At 46.2% G+C, this 14,392-nt stretch overlaps 1 pseudogene; it reads left to right on the forward strand.

Moving 5' to 3' along the window:
• The first annotated feature begins 2,713 nt into the window (after window positions 1-2,713).
• Window positions 2,714-3,873, forward strand: Rpsa-ps10 (ribosomal protein SA, pseudogene 10; annotated as a pseudogene).
• Window positions 3,874-14,392: the final 10,519 nt, after the last annotated feature.

Here is a 14,392-nt window from a genome sequence, read left to right on the forward strand (position 1 = left end):
GTGTTCAATCACAGGTAACGTAGCTTTCATGCAGAAGCCTATCCCCCAAACTCACTCCCAGTGTCAGCTTCTGCATTGGGAGTGTTGTGGTTTCCATCTGAAGTGGGGAGAAGTGGGTCAACGATGTAGCCCCCCTCATTTCCAGATGGTGATGCTGCCTGGGGAGGTGGTGCAGTCTGGCTGACAGAGGAGGGCCTTTGTTGGTGAGTCTTTGAGAGTTATAACCTTGCCCTTCTTCTGGTCTTATCCTCTTTGTTCCCTGATCTTCAGTGCATGTTCTTACAACCAGAGATTGGCCTGCTTCTACTACCCAGCCCTTCTCTGCCATGATGGAATGATCATCCCTCGGACTATGAACCAGAATATAGTCTTCCCTCAAGTTTCTTGTCACTTATTTGCCAAAGGAAACAAATGTAGGCTTTGGGATCTTCCTTCCAAGAGAAGACTTGGGTGATAGTGGGATAGGTGGATGGCAGTTTCAGGGAGCAGGGCTTTGTAGGTCACTTCCGTATTTTGAGAGTAGACACAGCTGATCTGTTTGGTACACATCCATGGGATTCCAAAGATGACGCAGTGGCAGGTCCTACCCTACTCTGGGGTTCTTGGTTTTCAAAATGTTTCTCAAACATCTCTCTTCTTTCATCATGACCACACCCTATACTCCTGAGATCTCTGGCTTTATTGATAGTCATTCCACTTAAACTGTTCTTCTGCATTTTACTTCCTTTGTAAGAATTTTCCTTCTTTTCATTGTTTCGAGTATGGGCTACCTGAGAACGCACTCTGCTTAATACCCAGGGTCCTTAATAGCAGGCAATTGTTTTCTACCCCAAGATGGTCTAGGATTTTTGTGGCTTAGAGGGAAAAAAAAGATTTATCTGTCTATTTGCGCGTGTGTCTGTGTGAATGTGTGTGCATGTGCCTTGTGCAGTCCTTGGCAGACAGAAGGTGCTCGTAGTTAACTGACTAGGATTCCTTAGTTACATACTTCACATGAACCCCACTGGCCTATTTGATTTCAGACGGCACAGGACTTTTTTTTTTCCCCTTTAGATTTATTTTATGGATAAATACAATATAGCTATTTTTAAACACACCAGAAAAGGGCATCAGATCCCATTACAGATGGTTGGGAGCCACCATGGGTTGCTGGGAATTGAACTCAGGACCTCTGGAAGAGCAGTCATCTATCTAGTTCAGCACAGGACATTATAAATAGCATGTATTGCTCTAACTGGCCAATATTCCCACCAGTACCCTAGTTTACTTGAATCATTGATGCTGTCATTACCCCCATTCACCCAACTTCTATTTTATTTTATTTTTTCCCCAACGTAATATTTTGATTAATTATTTGGAAATTTCATACAATGTACCCCGATCACACCCCCATCACTCTTGCTTTCCATTCCTCTCATGTCCTCCTTCTCATGCTGCGCCCCCCCCCCCATACACCAAATCCAATTTGTGTTGTCTATATACTCACCGGAACATGATCAAAATCCCAGTAGGTAGCCCTTAAAGAAAACTGAGCCCACCCCTACGCTCAGACATCAACCGTGAAAAGCTACAGTTCAGCGCCATTATCACGATTTTTAAGGGCTCTCTTCAATAGCGTCTGGTTGGGACTGTTTGTGTGTGGGTGGGACAGGGTTTTGTGTGTGTGTGGGGGCGCGGAGGCGAGGAGGTTGTCAAAGAAGCCTTCAAAGTCTCTTATTCCCAGTTACGAGTCTGGAGTCATCGATACCACTGCAAAAGAATCTTCCTAGCCGGCAGCCAGTGGCAGCATGGAACACGGACCTTAACGTGATCCCCTGCAGCAGCCCTAATTACAGCCATCAACAGGGTTTCCAGGGGTGCTGTCATTTCGTTTTGGGATTTGACTTGGGTTGCCGTGTGTAGCCAGACTTTTGGCTCCTTTTTGGGTTCTTATTTCTACTGTCCTTCTCCACCCTTATCCATTCCAACCTCCCAACACTAGTAGGAGAGAAAGAAGGATAGAGGGGCAAGGGGTTATCGGTATCATTAGACCACTTCCTGCTGATCAGGGGTGTTGAGTTCCTTGGGGGCGATTTTGATCTTTGTTGTCAGAGTATCTCCAACCAGCAACCAACAGCAGCGGGAGAAGGAGCAGCAGCGATGGAGGGAGGCAGCGGCGGTGGCGGATGGTGGCGGCCGGACCCCTCTAGCGGCTCTTGTATTTATATGCTCTCTCAGGAGTCCCCAGAATTCCAAACGCATACCCTTACAAAAACTATGTGCAGCTGGCAAAATCGTGACCCTGTCAGAGGATGAGGCAAATCATAGTCAGCTGCTATGGACAAGCTGAAGCGGCCCTGTATCCTACACGTGGAATTAAAACAAAAACATATTTATGTATTTTGTAATGGGGTAGCATGATGCAGTGGGAGGGGTGCCTTAGTGGGCCCATGCTGAAGTATGTCCCCCTACCTCGGAGGAACCAGCCATACGATGATGGGTCTAGTAGAAAATGAAGTTTATTTGGGGCATGGGATGGGGGTGTGGGGAAGAAAGGAGACAGCGATGGACAGAAAGAGGAGAGAGAAAGAAGAGAGGAGGTTGTCCAGGAATATGTGGGGAGAAAATGGGGTGGGCGGAGGAGGGATGGGGGGTTGCTGAGAAGGTGGTCAGGGAACGGGGTGCAGGAGGTTTGGTGGAGAGAGGCGGAGAGGTAGTCTTTTTTATAGCAAGCCAGGCTCGCACCTGGCTGTTGCTAGATAACTGTTGGGTGGAGCCTAGAAGAAATGCTAACAATATAAAATTCTCACTACAGCCATGAGATCTAAATAAGACTGTATATTGACTTTCCTCACTACCCAGGGACGGATCCATATGGCTTCTTCTTGGTTCCCATGGTAACTTAAAAGGGAAACTCACACAATGTCCGGAGCCCTTGACGTCCTGCAGTTGGAGGAGGATGCCCTCAAATTCCTTGCCGCAGGAACCCACTTAGGTGGCACCAACCTTGACTTTCAGATGGAGCAATACATCTACAAAAGGAAAAGTGACGGTATATACATCATAAACCTGAGAGGACCTGGGAGAAGCTGTTGCTCGCAGCTCGCGCTATTGTCATTGAGAACCCTGCTGACATCAGGAACACTGGTCAACGAGCTGTGCTGAAGTTCGCTGCTGCCACAGGAGCCACTACGACTGCTGGCCGCTGGCCGCTTCACACCTGGGACCTTCACTAACCAGATCCAAGCAGCCTTCAGGGAGCCACGGCTTCTAGTGGTGACCGACCCCCGGGCTGACCACCCGACCCTCACAGAAGCCTCTTACGTCAATCTGCCCACTTGCTCTGTGTAACAGACTCTCCCCTGCGTTATGTGGACATTGCCATCCCAAGGGAGCTCACTCAGCGGGTCTGATGTAGACACTGGCCCAGGATGTACTGCGCATGCGAGTAACTATCTCCCGTGAGCACCGGTGGGAGGTTATGCCTGATCTTTACTTCTACAGAGACCCAGAGGAGATTGAGAAGGAGGAGCAGGCTGCTGCTGAGAACCTGTGACCAAGGAGGAATTCCAGGGTGAATGGACCGTTACCAGTGCCTGAATTCATTGCTGCTCAGCCTGAGGTGGCAGACTGGTCTGAGGGTGTGGAGGTGCCTTCTGTGCCCATCCAGCAGTTCTCCACGGAAGACTGGAGTGCGCAGTCAGCCACTGAGGACTGGTCAGCAGCTCCCACAGTGCAGACCACCAAATGGGTTGGAGCCACCACTGCGTGGTCTTGAGTTGCTCTGCAGACACCTGAGTGGAGGGGAAAAAAGGTGGAAGGAAAATAAAGTTCCTAAAAGCTTAAAAAAAAAAAGACCGTATATTGAAAATGCTTAGTATAGTAGCTGGCACATTTTAGAGTTCCGTAAATGATAACTACTACCGTGGTTCTCACTTGAGTTGAGGGCACTCTGTGACCACAAGAGAACCTGTACATCAGCTGTTAGAACTCAAAGGATAGAGGACACTATTCTGATAACTTTTCATTTAGCCAGGGAAAAGATCCTAGGAAGGTCTGAGATGTGTGAAGATGTGTCCTGACCAAGAGGACACTGTGGCCATTCGAGGAGGGGGGTGTCTAAGCCAGATAAAGGAAATTATAGCCCCTGAGTCAAATCTGGCCTCTTAGATGGTATGATAGAAATAATATGCCTCCTGGGGAGGTGTCACTCTGAACAGTCAGGGATGGGGGAAAGTGGCTAAGTGCCTGGTTGTCTAAGGCTAATGCCTGAATAAGAGTCAACCCCCAACAGAAGCCTTTGTCAGCATATATATATACTTTAGGCTTATGCATTTTATATATACTGTCCTTTTAAAAACTCTTCCAGGTCTCAGCCCACCCAGGATACACTTTAAACATGTAAACATAGACAAGAGAATACAAGTCTGGTTTTTTAGGCAGACGGAAGATTTACACAGCCAAGATATTACATATTGCCAGGGTTATGTAAGCACTCTGCTGTCATTATTTCCAAATAGTTGTTACCCAGGGTCATCTTGCTCACCCGGCAAAAGTATGCTTTTCCCAGTAAGAGCACAGGAGACTTAATGGCTTGGACTTAATAACAGTTGTGACCCTACACTGTTCATGCCTTCCCATCCCCCACCTCCTGCTGCCAAGCTGTTCATTAGAAGTGTGACTAATGGCTGGTCAATCCTGGTGAACAAACATTTACATCCTGGCATGCCAAATCTCCCTTATCTCTAGTAGGCCTGGTTAGCATATGACTTATCCTTGGGTATTTGGAGACACTTCTCCTTTAGCTAAATTCCACTTGTGTGATTTAATGTCACCCGAACAAAGTCCTTCATATTAATTATCAATTCTATGACTTTGAGCTTCTTCTACATCAATGGTTTTGGACAACTTGTGAGTTAAGAACTAAAAAAAAAAAAAAAAAAAACTATTCACTTTTGCTCATGTGTAAGGTGTGTGGGTGGAGCCGGGGTAGTCAGCATGTGCAAGTTTTCGTGAGTTGGAAGTGTCAGTCCTAGTGTTCCGACTTTCAAAATGGATTTATTTTTAGCTTTGTGTAAGAATGGCTGCATACAAGAATGTGTGTGTGAGTGCAGGTATTAGAAGTGGCCAGAAGAGGGCACTAGATCCCCTGCAACTTGATTACAGGAGTTTGTGAGCTGCTTGGTCTGGGTGCTGGGAACTGATTGCTGCTTCCCGGGAAGAGCATCGAGTGCTCTTAACTGTGGAATTATCGCTCCAGTCAGTCCTTTCTACTACTTGGATTAGAACAGTTTTAAAAACCGATGGAAGTGACACATGAAGCTGTATAAAACTAGAATTTCAAAATGAGAATCTCGGTGTCTGTGAGTACGCTTTTGGTGGCTCACAGAATGTCCATTTATTTTTGTATTGTCAAGGACAGTCCACTACTTTGTACTCGTGAGTCAGGTATTAGTGGTAGGTTCCGTGGAGCTCATATACCAAAAAGATTTACTGTCTAGACTTACAGAGAAAAAACAATCTTGTCTTGGTGAAAGAGTGGTTTAAGTGGTTATGGAACACAGTACATGTTTACATAAATAAAAACTCTGTGTGTGTGTGCCTTCATTTTAGGCTTAAGATCCATTTTATAGTAAAGACAAACTAGGTTCATTCCTGTTTTTCAAGGATCTTATAGCTTGAAACAAAGCTACCTTTGTTTCAAAATAAGTGTTGTGGCTACCTTGTTATGTCTGCTTGTTACAACCACCTTGCAATCCCCACTTTGCTTCAGGAGGTCCTCATGACTAACTTTTTATACTTATGTTTTACTCCTGCAACCCCATCTGTTTTTTTCCTGCTAAATCTCTCATTTGGAACCCCACCCCCACCCCCGAAGCACCCTAAAGGCTTTTGTAAGGCTCAAAGTGAGTCTTAACTACTGGGAGACCCCCCACCCCCAAGTGAGACAGGAGAACAGAGCTCCATGAAAACGCAAGAGGTTTAATTTCCGGTGCGTTGGGGTCGACCTTCAATCAGCCCCTCGTGGCGAGTGACTGGAAGACGACCCCAAATGGGTATAACAAACAGTTTTTATACTTTTAGGGGTACAGGTTACCTCAGCAAGGTTACAGTTTAATCTTATATAATGTGTCTTTGAGCTCTATCTGGGACAAGAGGGTCAGGTGACTATCAGTGCATTCTGTGGATTTTCAAGAATGTCCCTGCTCCTCTCAAGAACTGTGGGTGGAGAATGGAACTCGGCCTAGCCTTGACCCGAGGCAGGAAGCTGATACTTGGCCTAATCTTGACCCGAGGAGGTGGGTGTAAAGCTGGTGAAAGCCACGAGGGTCTCCATAACCTACCTACTTCCTACCAGGCCAAGCCTCCTAATAACTCTTACGCTTCAGTAAGAACTAGGGTCCTTCACTTTCACCAGCCTTACACTCACTGGCCAGGTTCCATTCTCCACCCATTGAAACATTCTTGAGTAAAAAGTTCTCAGAATGTACTGATAATGCCCCTGTGTTGGCATTCTGTCTAAGTTCCACCCCCACAGTTACCTGGCAACAGCCAGGTATGCTCCACCCCCAGTTACCTGGCAACAACCAACTGTACCTGGCACTATAAAGGGGGCTGCTTGCCCCCTCCTCACTCTTTCTTTTCTCTTTCTTCTCTTGCTTCCTGCTTTTCCCCCTCTCCCCTTTGTCCCTCTTCTCCCCATTCCCCTCACCCCCTTCCCTCCACATGCTCATGGCCGGCCTTTACTCCTCTCCTCTTCTACTCTTCTCTCATTAAACCTTTCCACGTGGAACCATGTTGGCCTGTTGCGTTTTGTCTGGAGGTGAGCCAAGATTTCTACCCCAACACCCTGACCTTCTGGAAAGTTCCAGGAAGAGTTCAAATGCATGTCATGATCTGCCCATGCCCCCTAGCTTTAAAGGTCAATGTGCTTAGCCAATTAGTTTGATCTGTAACCTTGCTGAGGTATCCTGTGCCCCTAAAAAGTTTAGAAACTGCTTGTAATAGCCATTAGGGATCACCTTCTAGTCACTCGCCTGGAGGGTAGACCCTTACCCACCAGAAAATAAATCTCTTGCTTTTGCATAAAACTGTATATTGGTGTCTCACTTGGGTCGTCTGGAGGTAAGTACCACTGACCAAGAGTGGGGATCTTATACCCTCACCCATGAGCTATAAAAACCTTATCTTCCTTACATCTGCGGCTGACATCTTGAGTCCTCCTTTAGGGGTAGGCAGCCCATGTACATGGATTAAAAAAAAAAGCTTGCTTTAATTAATTTGGTCATAATTTGGGTTTGTCATCTTTCTCCTCCCGTCTTTGAGATTAACAGTATCTCAGTTTATAAGTTTCCAACGGGGGCTCTGCTGACTTGGGCTGCAGAATTAGATTCTGTCTGCTATCACTCACAGAAGGTTTCTACTGTGATAGAAATAGTCTTTCTCCACGGAAACCTCACACTATTATAAACCCAGACATCGGTGGGAAGGAATGTGGAACCACCTGGTGTTAGGTTCGAGCTCCACCTCCATCGAGTGCTGGTTTTATGGATAAGCAATTTTTTCCCTCACTTGCTCTTCCTTTACTGTCCTGGGCTGGGCCTTGGGAGGGTGACTCATAGATTCTACTGATGCTGTTCTCCATGGCTTTCCGTTTCCAGATGGATTTGACCAGTTGGATCTTTATCCCTCTAGTTCCTCTTTACCAGTTTGTCGTGTGTGTGGACGCTTTGCTTGAAGGTCACAGCTCTGGCTGAAGGCCTTTTCTGTACAGATGGTCTCTCTGCAGGATCCTGGAAATGTTTACCCTCTGTGCGCCTCAGGCTTAGGGGTATAATAGGCTTGGGGGTCAGTTGCCTTAGGCAATGGCTCTGGTTGGTTTTAAATGTGACTCCAGCTTTTATAAACAGTTGGAATGAGTGTCAGCTTCCTCTTCTGTAGACTCTGGATGCCTTATGAGCTGTGATCACAGCACATGTGGCCCCTAGCACAGTGCTTAGGCACCCAGAAGGGGCTCAGTGTGTGTTGTGTGCTTCCGGTTTCCCTTGAGCACTTCTTGCTTCCCAGAGCAAGTCAAAGGGCTATGGAATAGTTGGAGTCAAATTAGGGTTGAGTTCAGGGACTACAAAAAAAAAAAAAAAAAAAAAAGGAAACCATTTCAATTTGCAAGTAAAACTAGCAGGGTCTTTGATGCCTGGGTTAAAGGAGAAGAAATAAAGTGGGGAGTGTGTTTCCTGTTTACTATGTGCGTTATAGGGTCACAACCAGGAAAAGCAGAACAGTCTCCAGGCAAGAAAAGAGACAATGAGTTCTATTAGCATAAACAGACTTTGAAATGCCCCTGGGGTAGCCTGGTGAAAATGTTAATGAGAAGGTTGGCTGGGAGGAGGTGCAGAAGGGTTTGGGCAGAAGAGGAACATTTGCGAGTCAACCTTACAGTGGAAAATAAACAGAGCCTAGAAGACTTGAGTCTCCCACCGGGTTGGTAGGAAGACAGGATACTCTAATGGCCTTCTTGACCTGGTTTGCCACTTTCTGCCTGCTTAATGTTGGAGACGCAACAGACATTACTTCACTGTGCTGAAGTTCTGTTTGCTCCCGCAAATGAGAAGGTCATAAGAGATGATACCCATCATGCCAAACAACTTGAAATCTAACTGGGAAGTCAACCATGAAACGACCTGAGATTTATGATCACAATCTTAGTGGTGGTACCGGCTGGTTTTGTGTGTCAACTTGATTCAAGCTGGAATTATCACACAGAGAGGCGCCTCCATGAGACATTTCCTCAACTAGTGATCAAGGGTGGGAGGTTTTATTTGTGGGCGGTGCCATCCCTGGGCTGGTAGTTTTGGGTTCTATAAGAAAGCAAGCTAAGCAAGCCAGGGGAAACCATCCAATAAGCAACACTCCTCCATGGCCTCTGCATCAGCCCCTGCTTCCTGCCCTGTGTGAGTTCCAGTCCTGACTTCCTTTGGTGATGAACAGAAGTGTGGAAGTGTGAGCTGAATAAACCCTTTCCTCCCCAACTTGCTCGTTGGGAATTGGAACCCTGACTAAGACAAATTGGTACTGGGAGTGGGGTATTTCTGTGACAACCTGACCATGTTTTGGGGAGGACTGTGGACGGACTTGGGAACTTTGGGCTACAAGAGCCATTGGGTATAAGAGCTCTGTGGGATGTTCTGTAGGAACTTGGAAGATAATGTTGAGAACAGTGCAAAAGATGGAGGCCTGCCTTGTGAAATTTCAGAGGGAAGATTAAAGACTCTTATCAGGGCTGTTGCTGTTTTGATTATGAAGATTCTGTGTTTTTGGTTAGCTGGGGTTGAAGAATCAAGTGTGATACCAGAACTACTAAAGCGAGCCTTTGCATTACTGGGACTATTGATGCTGGTCAGCTGGAGCTTAGTGGTGATTAAGAAGAGACCAGCATCATTGAGATAAAAATCTTCTGGGAAGTGTTTTCTGAGAACACAAAGAAGCTGTGTTCTGGAGATAGCCAAGGTTGTATGCTGTGCTGTAACTGGACTTGGGAGTGTGTAAGAGTCACCCACATGGTACTAGTTTTGAAGGCATGAAGGGGTCTTGAAGAGCAGCTGAGGCTGTGCACTGTGAGAGGCCATGGAAGAACATTGGTGAAGGTGAGGCCTCAGTTGCAATTGATGGCCCAGGACAGAAAGGGTCATGCTAAAGAGTTGAGACTTGGCACCGTGAAGACAGCCTGTGAGAGGCTATTGGTGAAGACTAGTTGCAGCAGAAGACAGCAGTGTTTTAGAGATGCCTGTATCATGAAATGACCACCAAGAACAGCAGCAGCAGTGGAGCACAGGCAGCTGGAACTTAGAAGACAAGGTGTGGCTACAAAGGGCAGAGCTGGAGAAGTGACCCAAGCACTTAGAGGATCCCAGAAGATTGTTGAGTGGATCCCAGACATTGGATGGTCAGAGTTTAATTTTGCTTTTGATTGTGACTGTGCCCTGATATTTTTCCCTTTTGAAGGAAGAAAGTATTTTTTTAGTGGAGTCCCCAGTTAAGAGACTTTGAATTGTAAAAAGACTTTGAATTTTAAAAGCGATTGGATATTTTAAGGGATTGAAATTTTAATATGTAAGAATTTGCAAAGTCTGTGGGACTTTTAAAGTTATTTATTTAAAGTTATTATAGTATAGAATAGTTTACTTAGTGCATAGGGATGGGAGTTGGGAAGGGAAAGAAGGGGAGAGAGAGAGAAAGAGAGGGGGGAGGGAGAGGAAAGAGAGAGAAGAGTAGAGGCCGGCCATGAACACATGGAGAAAGGGAAGAAGGAAATGGGGAGAGATGAGACAGAAAGGGAAGAAAATAAGAGAACAAGAGAGAAGAGAGTGAGGAGGGGGCAAGCAGCCCCTTTTATTGTGAGTCAGCCATACTTGGTTGTTGCCAGGTAACTGTGGGGCGGAGCCTAGAAGAAATGCTAACACCCAGTACTCCTAATCAATGGCTGTCTTTTACTGAGAAGATACACAGAACAAACCAAATGATAAACACAAACAAAAATGATAAATACCAACCAGATACTGTAAGAGAAGCAGTCTCTGTCCACAGGAATCCCACGATATCACAAATTCAGAAATTTATAGAAAAGAACGTGTGAGATTTGAACTCCACCTCCACTGGGTGCTGGTTGTATAGATAATGTTAATTTTGCTCTCTAGATCTATTGTTCCTGATGTCCTGCCAGTCTGACCCTAGGAAAAGAGATTCATGTTTAATTCTTACAGCACCCCCATAAAGTAGGTGTTATTTGGAGCCTCCATTGTATGTACAAACAAATTAGATAAAAAGGTCAATTATCCTGTAAAAGTCCATGATTCACTGAAGAATGATACCCTGGACTCAAATAGTATGTAAACGCAGGGTGTTTTATTCTGCAGAAGTCCAGCATGCTGGGGTCTCCTATTACCGAGATAGAAAGACAACCAAGTGAGCTTACAGGCTCACTTTAAAGCACATTCCGATGGGGTTGGGGATTTGGCTCAGTGGTAGAGCTCTTGCCTGGCAAGCGCAAGGCCCTGGGTTCAGTCCCCAGCTCCAGAAAAAAAAAGAAAAGGAAAAAAAAAGAGCTTGGAAGCACATTCCGGAATTCTGGGGTAGATGAGCTTTATCTCACTCTATCTCTAGGCGTTCTGGAATAATTATTGTATAATGAAGGCTGGAGTCTGGTTGTTTGTTTGTTTTTAATTCTATTAGGAATTGACTTGCTTGGGCTTGTCTGAACTTGCCCAGTTCTTAGGCCTGGTCTTCTTAACTGCCAATTTGAAGTCTATCATGGAATCAGCTTTTCCTTCTAAATCCCATTTAGAGTCATGAAAGAGGTGAGGATTTGAACCTAAGTTTCTGTTTCTGGAGCCTAGAGATATAGTCCCAGCCTGTGGCCACCTAAGGAATATTCTGGGAACATGGAAATATAAGAACCAGAGACATGCTCATTGGAATCAGTAATGATTTGATGTCAGAGTCTGACAATCACTGAGGGAAGGCCCCAGACTCAGCAGGCAAAGACAAAGAACATTTACCTGCAGAAACAACCAGCATGTGAGGGTCAACCATTCTTCAAAACGGTGACCCCAGACAAAGGCATGCAGGCCTTTTTATAGGGAACCAGAGGAATTGTCTAGAAGGATTAGGTCATCTAAAATTTCATTGGTGGGTGCTGTGGGTCACAGGTAGTCAGTGGTCTGCATAGGATGAGAGGGCTGCCCAACACAGATGACCCATCCTGAGACATTGCCCCATGTGTGTGGTTATCCCCAGCGTAGTAGTAAAAAGGAAAAGCACGCCTGGTTCTCACACATACCCTCCATGCTTTCTGTCCGGGGCTCCCTCTGACCTGGGCTACACTATAGGAACTATCGCTAGTTTATCTCTAATTAGTATCTCTCCCAGCAGCTCCTGTTACCTGGGCTGTCCTCCAGCCGCTCCACTGTGGCACCCTGCCGTGCCACCCTGCCCTCACTCAGAGACCTGGTGCGTCCCACCACCACACACTCAGTTAAGTTGCCACATGAATATCCTTACCACACAATATCCTCTGACCCAATTGGTAAGATATAACTTGCCCATCTGGACAGCAAAAAAATCCTGTACACACCCATCCCTTAAAAATAGTCATATTCTATGTGCTGAGAGGATCTTAACATCTGCTGCCATGTTCTCCCAGCTCCTCCTCCCTCTGGCTCTCTTTCTCCTGGTCTCCCTCCCTTCTAAAACCTCTATTCCTGCCTCCCCTTCCTTCTCATCCAATGACAGGCCTCCTTTTATCTTGTCTGCCTTCACCTGCATAATGACATCAACCTACACCCCGGGCTGTTCTTTGGGAGGAAGTTCATGACTTTGTTTCTGGACTTTATGGTCTGTTCCTGGAGCTGGTGCCTTATGTCCTTCTTTTTGAAATCAGGTCTGGCCCCTAAATGGAGACAATGGAGTTTATGTTGCCCTTGCACTGAGATCCATTGTAGTTTTCAGAGACATAGGATCAGGAAATGGAGTCATCAGGACTGACTGTAGTACCTTATAATAATGGACATACTCTTAGTACATTTTGGTAACAATTTAAAGAAATCCCATACAAAGGTGAGGGAGATGGCTCAGTGGGCAAGGTGTCTGCCGTGTGCTAGTGAGGACCTGAGTTCTGATCCCCAGAACCCACATAAAGCAGGGCACAGGAGCGTACATCTGTATTCCCAACATTCCTACGCAGAGATGGGAGATTGCTATGCTTAGTTGACTCGATCTAGAGTCACCTGAGAAGAGTACATCAGGCTGTTCCATGGGCACATCTGTGGAGGATTGTCTTAGCGACATTAATTGAGGTGGGGTGGCCTGTCCACTGTGGGCAGATCCATTCTCTGGGCTTGGATCTTGGGCTGTATTTTTACAGTACTCTCTCTCTCGACTGCAGATGTGCCATGAGTAGCAGCTCTAAGCACCTCTCCTGACTTTTTCACGGTGATGGATTGTAACCTGGAAGTGGTAGACAAATAAACCTCTCTCCCCAAGTTCTCGCCCCCGGTGTGTTTTTACTAGAGAAGCAGAAATGAAACCATGACAAAGATAAAGAATCTCTGTTAGCCACTGACCAGCTAGCCTAGCACATACGACACTGAACAAGAGACCCTGCTTTAAATAAGGTGGATGGCAAGGCCTAACAGCCAAGATTGTCTTCCCAACCTTTGCATGTATGCAAATACCCACACACGCACACGAACATGCAAGCATGCACACACAGGCGCGCGCGCGCACACACACACACACACATACACACACACACACACACACACACACACACACACACACACACACACACACATTTACTCATTCCAGAAAGGGAACCCGCAATGGACCAAAACAATTATTGTACCAATGCCCAACTTGGCGGATGTGCTGGCTAATTTGATGTCAACTTGACACAGGCTGGAGTCATCAGAGAGGAGGGAACCTCAATTGAGAAAATGCCTCCAGATGATTAGGCTGTAGGCAAGCCTGTAGAGCATTTTCTTAATTAGTGACTGATGTGGGAAGACCCACGCCCACTGTGAGCGGCGTCACTTAGGCTGGTGGTCCTGGCTTCTGTAAGAAAGCAGGTTGAGCAAGCCAGTAAGCAGCACCCTCCACGGCCTCTGCATCAGCTCCTGTCTCTGGGTTCCTGCCCTTGTGTGAGTTCCTGTCCTGACTCTTTCGATGATGAGCAGTAATGATGTAGAAGCAGAAACCAAATAAACTCTTCCCCAAGTTGCTGTGCTCGTGGTGTATCAGTGCAGCAGTAGTGACCCTGTCTAAGGCAGTGAACTAGAGAGTTTTATTGGGGTGACTTATAGGAATGTGGGTGATAGGTTAGTTACACCTATAGAGTATAGAAATAACTCAGATAGCTGGTTTACCAAAGCCTACCCCACCATGGGTGACAGCCCATAAACCTGCAAGTCACTTATCAAGTTGGAAAACATTCCTTCCAACATCTTCCAGGCAGATTGGTTGCTCTTTGCTTCTTCTAGGTCTGAAATGAGAATGACTCTCAGCAGCCTCTGCTGTATATATACTCTTGGAGAGGAAATGGCGTAGAGAATCTGGTCTGTTTCAAGGACTTCCTGAAGCCATTTGAGTTGTCTACTTCCTATCTCAAGGCTTCTCTGCAGGACCAAGTGTTTCACTCCTCAAGAACATCCTGTTACTTCCTTGTAAACAGCCTGCCCTAAAATACTCTATTGTCTCCCTTCTCCTTGACATCCTATGTCTTAACAAGTTTCCCTCCAAGGTATTAAGGCTTTACCCTCTCAGGAAGTGATACAGGGCCTGGCTCTGTTACCACCATCTGCAGTGAAGGCTGACTGACCTCACTCTGGCGAATGTTCCAAGAGCACCGTTGAGGTCATTG

Source organism: Rattus norvegicus, chromosome 20, assembly GCF_036323735.1.
Source record: "Rattus norvegicus strain BN/NHsdMcwi chromosome 20, GRCr8, whole genome shotgun sequence".
In the NCBI taxonomy this organism is placed as follows: Eukaryota; Metazoa; Chordata; class Mammalia; order Rodentia; family Muridae; genus Rattus; species Rattus norvegicus.